The sequence below is a fragment of the Carassius gibelio genome, chromosome B17 (genome assembly GCF_023724105.1).
Source record: "Carassius gibelio isolate Cgi1373 ecotype wild population from Czech Republic chromosome B17, carGib1.2-hapl.c, whole genome shotgun sequence".
Lineage (NCBI taxonomy): Eukaryota > Metazoa > Chordata > Actinopteri > Cypriniformes > Cyprinidae > Carassius > Carassius gibelio.
The window spans coordinates 6784124-6794011 of NC_068412.1; positions in this window are offsets into that span (position 1 = coordinate 6784124).

Below are 9888 nucleotides of genomic sequence, written 5' to 3' on the forward strand. Positions count from 1 at the left end.
ATTAATACCCTGTGCTGATAAGTAGACTAAATGCTGTGCCAAAAGCATAATTAATAAATGAGTATAATTCATGCGGGTGAGCCAGTTTAACCTTCATCCTGCAGATTCGAAGTATGTTTAAAGACTAAATGAGGAATGGTCTTTATATGGTAACTAACTGCTACATGACTTTGGCAGGGTCATCACTGCAGAAACAGGAATCAGCAGAGTGATCCAACAGTACGGGTCAGTGCTGTATCTTCTTTCTTTCACACGCTTGACCCATATTTCTGCTCTGTTATCTGTGAATGCTTCTCAGTGTTCCTGAGGCTGATTACAATTTTTTTTTTTTTTTTTTTGGCTTCGCTGCTGAGCTTGAGCTGATAAAGATGGTTTGGCCAACTGATTTGCAAATGGAATAGAGAAAACTTTGTTTCTGTTTGGGATCTGTGTGCAGATGGCAACTTGCCTGACCTATATAACATTCAATAACGAATATAAATACGCTACACTGTAGTAGGGATAGGACACCCCAAACACACATTTTTTAGTTTTATTTTTTTGGTATATATAGGAAGATTAACAGAATCTTAAAATCCTAAATACAGTTGGATCTGTCAGGGAAATGGAGGAAGGAGGTCCTTAAGGTTGAGGTTAAGTAAATCTATTCTTCCATTTATTGAAAAATAAATAAAAATAAATAACCCTTCAAAGGTTCAGGCACTAACTGTACCGTACCCATGCCAAAACAACATAAGAAAAATATATTTATATTTCTTCAATAATGGAATTTGTTTTCACTTCCTGGAGGCTGTACAGCTCCAAACATATTCACAAGCAAATCTTATGACACTTCTAAAATGTTCCAAATGCTTCATTAAGCTCCTGCTGTTATCATGCTATGTTATTTGAGTTAATTAGCTAGCGCTGTGTCATTTTAGTTAATTAGTGAGCACTATGTTATGTTAGTTAATTAGCACTTGTATTAGGACCCAGTGCTTGTTTTGGATAAGGTAATGCATAAGCTGATGAACCAATAACAAATTATCAGAAGGGAATCACAAGACATTATTTGTTTCTGTTATTTAACAGATTTGAGCCATAGATTCATCGCTTTATCCACATTTGTTATTATATTTTAAGTTGGAATCAATGTGAAATATTGCAGCCTGTGAGAGGCAAATTATTTATACATTTGTGGCTTAGATTTTTTTTAATCAAAACTGTCCACCTTATTCCATACACAATCTAGTTTAATAAGGCACTATGTGCACTTTTCTATGCAAAAAGTATATACATATATAAATATATACATTTTAATTAATTATTACCCACTTGGTTATTTGGAGATTAAAAAATATCACTTTATTGTATATAATTGCACATGAACATCTTTCTTGTGCATTTTAAATATGGTTTAAATCTGAGTGATTCTTATTTTATCAAAAAGTTTTGCTGGGGTACAAACTGACTAGAGGAAATGGTCTACCGATTGGCAATATAGTAAATGATCACTTACAATGACACAAAATACAACAACAAAAAGTTATCAGAATAACCAGACAGAAAATACTCAGCAGAATCCCCAGACCCTGTCCAAATGAGTAACTAATACATTTGCCCATTCTCCAGTGAGAGTATAAACAATTAATTCACATTTAGAGAATCCTTTGTACTTCCTAATAAAGTCTTCACTTATGTATGACTGCATTAAAAGTAATGACCATAAAACCCAATCTTTTATTATTATTATTATTATTATTATTATTATTATTATTAATTTTTTTTTTTTTTTTTTTTTTTTTTTCAGTGGGATTCATAATGAGTTTTTTTACTGGTGCAAAAACTTCCATATGTAGCCCTAATGGACATCAAAATGGGTTCTAGTTAAGTGGATCAAGGCTGTATTCCTTTGGCTCGCAAACCTCTTTGTTAATCTAAAACTAAATATCGCTGAGAGGCCATATGTCAAGACTGAATGAAAAAAAAAATTGCACTCAATTCAAACATCTAAAGGTTTAAACGGAGGAGTCAGTAACTCTGAATATGAAACTACCACTTTCAGTAATCATTTCTCCTTCATCATAATCAGTCTGTTTTATTCAGTTATGAGGTGAATGTAAAGTTAAACACTCCACCTGAATCACAGCTGTTGTAAATTGCATAATTTATTTATTTAATGGTGCATGCTGGGAAATAGAGTTCAGCTTCTAGCACCATGTAGGCTTAGTGGATGTGCAAAGTGATTAATAAGAAAAATTAAAATGACACTTCATGTCAAAAAAGTTTTCCGACCTCTGCTCTAGATTGTGTAAACACGGTCAAAGGTCTTCTCTTGGAGTTTAATGGTTATGCATTTTCCACTAGTGCTTTGCATTAATTGCTTACAAAGATGCAAATGAAAAAGAACAGACTGCCTGTGGACTACTAATTTAATAACTGCGTGGATGTAACTTTCCAATATTCTAGTTGCAAATGATTTTGTACATGAATAGCAGTTTTTAACATATTATTCTGATCTTTCAAATGAAATATTAAGTTTGAAGCTGTGGGTGTGTAAATGTCTATGTGCTCTTTCATTTAAGACAAACTAACAGGTGGGCCTGTGTCCCTTTACAACAGTAGCAGAACAAAGCTTTGCCAGAAGATTCTTCCATGTTTACAACACTTTCTGCATCACTAGCCAGAGAGTCAATTAATGTTTCTTTAGAAAATAAACCACTCAAGACCTAGGCTTAAAGGGTTAGTTATGCCAAATATATAAAAAAAAAAATATTTCATTAATGACTCACCCTCATTTCGTTCCAAACCCTCAAAGACCTCCGTTCATCTTCAGAGCACAGTTTAAGATATTTTAGAATTAGTCAGAGAGCTTTCTGTCCCTCCATTGAAAATGTATGTACAGTATACTGTCCATGTCCACAAAGGTAATAAAAACATCATCAAAGTAGTCCATGTGACATCAGAGGGTCAGTTAGAATTAGTTGAAGCATCGAAAACACATTTTGGTACATTTTATGCACTCACAACATACCTGGTATAGAAGACAATGCTGAATAAAGTGGTATTTTTTGTTCTTTTTGGACCAAAATGTATTTTCGATGCTTCAACAAATTCTAACGGACCCTCTAATGTCACATTGACTACTTAGTCAAGTCAAGTAATGCATAAACTAATAAAATTTATAACTTTAATGGAATGCAAGTTCCTATACAGTAGAGTAGGTTTTACAGGGTTACACTAGATTGGAAGAGGGTCTTCTAAATTGGACCTTCACCTTTAAATAAATAATGTTCTGCAGAATATTTATAATCCTCAGCATGCAACAAAAAAGCTGTAATTTGTCGCATAACATATTTGACAACAAACTGCCACCTGCCCAGATGGCCACAATTTTTTAAAAGTTGAAGCAGACATTTGGAGATGGATGCATTGCATTGTGGGAAACAGCTAGCAAGTTCTGGCTCTGTCAATGAGCAGGTGTCCCCATAATTTTAGCCATGAACTTAATTTATTCTTCAGCTCAGTGGTAAACAGCACATTGTTAAAACTTCATTCTGGATGTGGTTTCTTCCATACTTTCCTTTTAGAGAGGAGGAATTATTTTGATATTTCTTATCATCTGTCTGTTTTCTTCTGATGTGCGGTGGTCAAGCAGTTCCACATCATGCTTGCAGCTGAGGCTTTTGCTGAAACTCCATATGAGTGATGTCTGCTGTTTTCATCCATTTCACTGCCTTAAGCAAGTTGGAAGAAACCTTTAAATGAGGCCTGCTTTCAAGTCATCCCAGGGTGCACACCTCTAATATCAGCATTTTCTAACAGCCTGACAGCCGTTTCGCTCAATACACTGCTCAGGCCGTGAGTCCTGCTTTGGAGCAGAGCACCTGTCTGGATGTCTGGCACTCTGTGCCCAGAGCTAACCACCTGGCATATGAGTATTTACTTTGGGGCAATTCAGAAGTGCTCAAGGCCTGATCTTTCCTGCAGCATCTTCTCGGGGGAAATCATTGGCAAGGATGAATAGGAATTCAGGAGCTAACAACAATGGCAGCACTTATGTGCTCTTCAAGGTTTCTCCAAAAAAATGTTAATCATCTATCACCTACTTTTTCAGGCTAGCCTTGAAGAAAGCAATATCGAATAAATCAAAAAGATCATAAGATGTAACTGAGTAGCAGTTATCTGAGAAGTGGTTATTATAGCCAATAGACACGGTCTGAAATTATGGGGCACATGATAATTTGATATCATGAATAAATCAAATAATCATCAGCATACAGTAATTCTTCTTTCTGATCTTTTGAACAGTGCTACAAATCTCGTGAGGAATAGTTTAGATAAGACTTCAGAGACTCATGCATTTCTTCATAGGAGCTAGTGAATGACATTGTGAAACCTCTCATTTTAAGCAAAAGTGATAATAATTTGTATTAATATATTCGTCAAAGAATCTAAAAATAAATAAATAAATAATGAAAAAGAAATGATTGTGTGTGTGTGTGTGTGTGTGTGTGGGTGTGCTTGTGTGTGTGTGTGTGTGTGTGTGTGTGTGTCTGTGTGTTCAGGCACATTCAAAATGACGAGTAATAATTAGCAATATTAAAGTAATAAAATATATGGTATCTGGCCTTGAGAAAATGTAGTCAATACGGCTGTGGTTATAAAAGCTTCCCCCTGTCTACCCTATTCCTGGCCCATGATAGCCCATTTCCAGGTGCAGGGTTTGGAAAGAAGCCAACGCATCTATTCTCAGCTGTCTAACGACTGGCAGCACAGCGTGCAATAACATTCCTCCGCCAGGAACATGTGCTCTAGTGATGTGCTGTTTGGCAGCCAGGGCACATCCCTTATCGCCTGTGAAATTTGTACTGTTGCATCCCTGAGCATATTTACCCAGCATTTATTCTTTTTAGCATTGTGTAGTAAGTTATTGTAGTTTTACGTGTAATATTAGACTACTGGGAAAATCACCTAATTTAACACAAAATGGTTAAAATGCATGTTTATATAATGCATGGGATTAAAAGTATTATTCACCCAAAAATTTTAATAGTGTTAATATTTACTAATTCCTAAATTGCTTTAAACCCCTAATACTGTTTTTGTCTGTAGAACACAAAGTAGTGTTTTTGAATACTCAAACAGCTCTATATGATAGTCGAAAAGGGACCACTGCATATCTTTTTGATGTGAGGCTATTGTAAAAGATTATTATTTATTTATTTTTTTGTATAAACTATTCCTTTAATATGAATCTGGAGCTGGGGCTGATGAAGCCATATTCCATTATAATGTACAAATTGTTTATACCATTTTCTCTTCAAAGGTCAGCAAGGTCCCTGCAGAAGATGTGCAGAGAAGTTCGTTTGTGATTGAAGCCTTCCAATTACCCAGATGATTGTGCCAGGACACAGGCAGTGAGAAAGCCAGAGGTGCCAATAGTTATAGCAGTATGTGATGAATACTGCAGGGGCACCAATTGGGCTGGTGTGTTCTTGCACCACCTCGGCATGACCCATAGTTCCCAACTCTTAATTGAGTCGGTGATAAGTTTTCTCTCATTTTGCCACTGCAGGGCCAACTGGGACAGAGTCAATTAAACCTACTGCGGTGTGAGAGTCACAGACTCAATAAGCCCGTGATTATCTCCATCTACTCCTGAAAAGATCATCATATTTACACATGAGGAGGAAGCAGATCAAACTGTAGTCTTCATTTGAAATAATGTGTCACATTTTCAAATGCTGAAATACATATGTGGCTCCACTGAAGAATCAAACTCATGCCATCTGCATATTTGATTATAAAATATCAGATTACTAATATCTTACCCCATACTATAAATTCACCAATAAGCTGTACTGCAGTCAAAAAAAAAATAAAAAAAAAAATAAAATAAATAAAAACCCGGCCGCAGTAAATTGTATCTCTTACAATGAAAGCACAGAAGAGAATATGACTCATGCAAACACATTTTTATACAGTCAAATTATAAAGAATTAAACACAAGCAACCAAAATATTTTTTTTTAACAATTATTTACATGTATACATTTTATAATTCATTTGATACATTTTCATGATTTAGTTTTATTCCCTGAGGTCTATTTCTAATGATTAAAGTGTTTGTTTGTTTGTTTTTCTCAAAAAAGTGCAACCGTTACTCCCACTTTGACCTCCCTCTGACCCATAGAATTAAAGAAATAAAAGGGCCATGTTTTAACTGCTATGGTGTTAATGAACGCAACTTTTGTGCATTTTGAAGTCTAAAGGCTGGAAGTAAATTGCTAATTTCAGGCCATAAACAAACTACACGTCTGTGATATATAACACTTTAGTATAGGGACCAATTTTCACTAATAACTAGTTGCTTATTAGCATTAGCATACTGGCTGATTATTAGTAAGAACATATTCTGCATGACCATATTCTACTGTACATCCCTAATCCAATATCTTAACAACTACCTTATTAATTATTGATAAGCAGCAAATTATGAGTATATTGATGCAAAACTCATAGTTAATGGTTTGTTAATAACATCAATTGAACCTTAAAATAAAGTTTGACTAGTTTACCTGTTCAGCTTGTTACTTTAGGTTACCACCTTTTCAAGATCAAGTGATTCTCAAGAAGGCAATTTCAACCTTACTTCAGACATTTAACCAAAAACCTGATTTTAGAATGAAATGGAATGATAGTTAAAGACATCTAATATAAAATGGAACACTAAAATGGCATGTGATTAAAATTTAGATAATAGCATCAGATAATGATTACTACTTAAATCTCACATATGGGTTTGAAACATAAAGATAAGAATTCTGGAGTTTTCTGGCCTAGATCACTAATAATGTCTCTCACCTTTTCTGGCCAGTCCTGACAGTCCTGTTTTAATAGGCATTGTCCACCTGTCGTCATTTCCTCTACGTCAGTGGCAATATTATTCACCACCTTTGTATGCTTCTCCTTCCCTCTGCCAGGCTGCCACATGGAAAACAGCTCCTGTGTATCTGCGGCTCAAGATGTTCGGAAGAATTGACCTTTCCTTTTGAGGAGGACTGCCACTGGCCACACTCCTCTGGAGAAGGCCCATCAGGAATGAAAGGCTCTTGGAAATCACATTTGAAAAGGTCAGGGCGCACCCAGAATGAACTGGACCTGCTAGTCTGACAAACAACATGCTATTTTTTATACCTCCATCTCATCTGACAAAAAAAAAAAAAAAAAAAAAAACAGCAAGCTCTGTTGAAACAGTGTGTAAAAAATACTTCAATGCATTGTCTCTGCATTTTACTTCCCCTTTAGATTATCAAGGATTGCAAGCTGATGTGTTTCAGGCCTCATGCCGAGATAGTTTGAATAATATTTCTGACAAAAAAAAAAAAAAAAAACACTTTCAAAAAACAACTAATTTGCAACTTTTGTTAATGATGCATTGGATCTGCATAATGCAGTTATATTAATGTGACTCCACAAAAAATAGCACAAGGTCACGACTCTCATCAGCAAAAATAAAGGCAATCACAGGTTAAGCAAGACCAACAGATTGACAGGTAATATTCAATTTCTAAAACTAAACCAGCTACTGCTTGGAAAACTTAGTTGGGTATATATTTCAGTTTATTTTTGGTTTGAGGTTTGAGGGTTATTTACACACACACACACACCCACACAAAGCTAAAATCAATATTTTTGACAACAGTATCACACATGCATGACTATTAATCTTGTAAAACTATCACATTGCTACATGGATGTGCTGGAGTTAACTAGATTATTGTCCTTTTATATTGTTAAGACTTTCACACAATCCCTCCTTTCTGGGTATCCAATTCTGTTGCAGGCTCTATTTTGGTAGTACAGAACAAAACAAAATAAAAAAAAAGACTATATTGTAGATTAAATCATGCTATTACTATTGGTTTTTAAGATGACCTTGGAGTTGTGGGTGTTTATTACTATTATTATTATTATTATTATTATTATTATTATTATTATTATTATTATTATTATTATTATAATTATTATTATATCATGGTACTCTGCGAACTTAAATATGGATAGTTAGACAAATCAATTGTTATATTTTGTTTTTAATGGATACATGATTTGTCAATGCCTTTGACCAGCCTAGTTTGTGAAACAAAAACACTACTTCAAAATAATCTGCAAAATTATCTACAATTATATGTTTCTACGTTATTTTATTTTTTCATGTATATTGTTATTGTGTATCATGTTTGTGTTTTTAAATAATAATGTTTTGATGGATTTTTTGTTTTATTTTCAGTATATTATTTCTATAACAATGTGTTGCATTCTTAGTATCTGGTTTACTGTACACTCAAAAAAATAACTCATTGGACAAACTCAATTTAATTGAGGGCAGGATTTCCATCCAATAAATATGTGTAGACCCAACTCATAAAAAACTAATTCATGTAATGAAATGTAATCAAGTTGGTCCAACTCAATTTTGACCAATTTAAGTGAGTTGATCCAACTCAATTTTGACCAAATAGTTAAGATGAAATGGATACATTTATAAAATTAGTTTTATGCTTCTTAAACTTAAAACATTTCATTGAAAAATCAATTAGGATATCCTTCTTTTGAACCCCATAAAGACAAGAGACAAATCTTGTTTAAAATTTTTATTTGGATGTGTAAATGTGAAAAGTACTTACAAAAAATGCAAGTACATATTTTAAAGCCTTTTTTTCCCAGCCTTTGTAGCACATGAACAGTTTATGGAATTCTAAAGTCAAAAACACCCTCATGTCATTCCAAACCCGTGAAACCTCCTTTTATCTTCGGAACACAGTTTAAGATATTTTAGATTTAGTCCGAGAGCTCTCAGTCCCTCCATTGAAGCTGTGTGTACGGTATACTGTCCATATCCAGAAAGGTAAGAAAAACATCTTCAAATTAGTCCATGTGACATCAGAGGGCCAGTTAGAATGTTGAAGCATCGAAAATACACACGACGCCCTCACAACAGACCCGGAAGAGAAGACAATGCTGAATAAAGTCGTACTTTTTGCTATTTTTGGACCAAAATGTATTTCCGATGCTTCAAAAAATTCTAACGGACCCTCTGATGTCACATGGACTACTTTGATGATGTTTTTCTTACCTTTCTGGACATGGACAGTATACTGTACACACAGCTTCAATGGAGGTCTCACGGGTTTGGAACAACATGAGGGTGAGATATTAATGACATAATTTTAATATCTGGGTGAACTTTAAAAAATGAAAATTGTCATCATTTATTCATCCTCAGGTTGTTCCAAACATGTACAGATGTCTTTATTTTGTTGAACACAAAGGAAGATGTGTTAAAGAATATGGGAAACTGAACAGTTCTGGGCCACCACTGACTTCCATAGTAGGAAGAAAAAAACAACAACTATGGAAATCAAACAGTTCAGTTTCCCATATTCTTTAACACATCTTCTTTTGTGTTTATAAGAATAAAGACATTTATACAGGTTTGGAACAACCTGAGGATGAATAAATGATGACAATTTTCATTTTTGGGTGAACTATCCCTAAAAAGACAAAAATGACTAACTAGAAATACACAAAAAGTGTCTAAAAAAAGCATGTAAGAATTTATAAAAAGGAAATGTACTTCTGTGTGTGTGCGCACCTGCATGCATTTTCAAATAATTCACAATATTGAACATCTCATGCAAACAGCTTGACTTTGAGTTGCAGGATCTTTGCATTCAAATCCATCAAAGTTCATTAGGTTTTCTGGATAAACTCGAAGGTGTACTTTAGGTTTTCAGGAGAACTAAGATCAAGAGCATAAATGAGACTGATTGATGAATGCCAGGATCACGCAGTCTAGGTTGCTCAAAACCTTAATGCCCTCAATCACAGCTCCGATATCTTC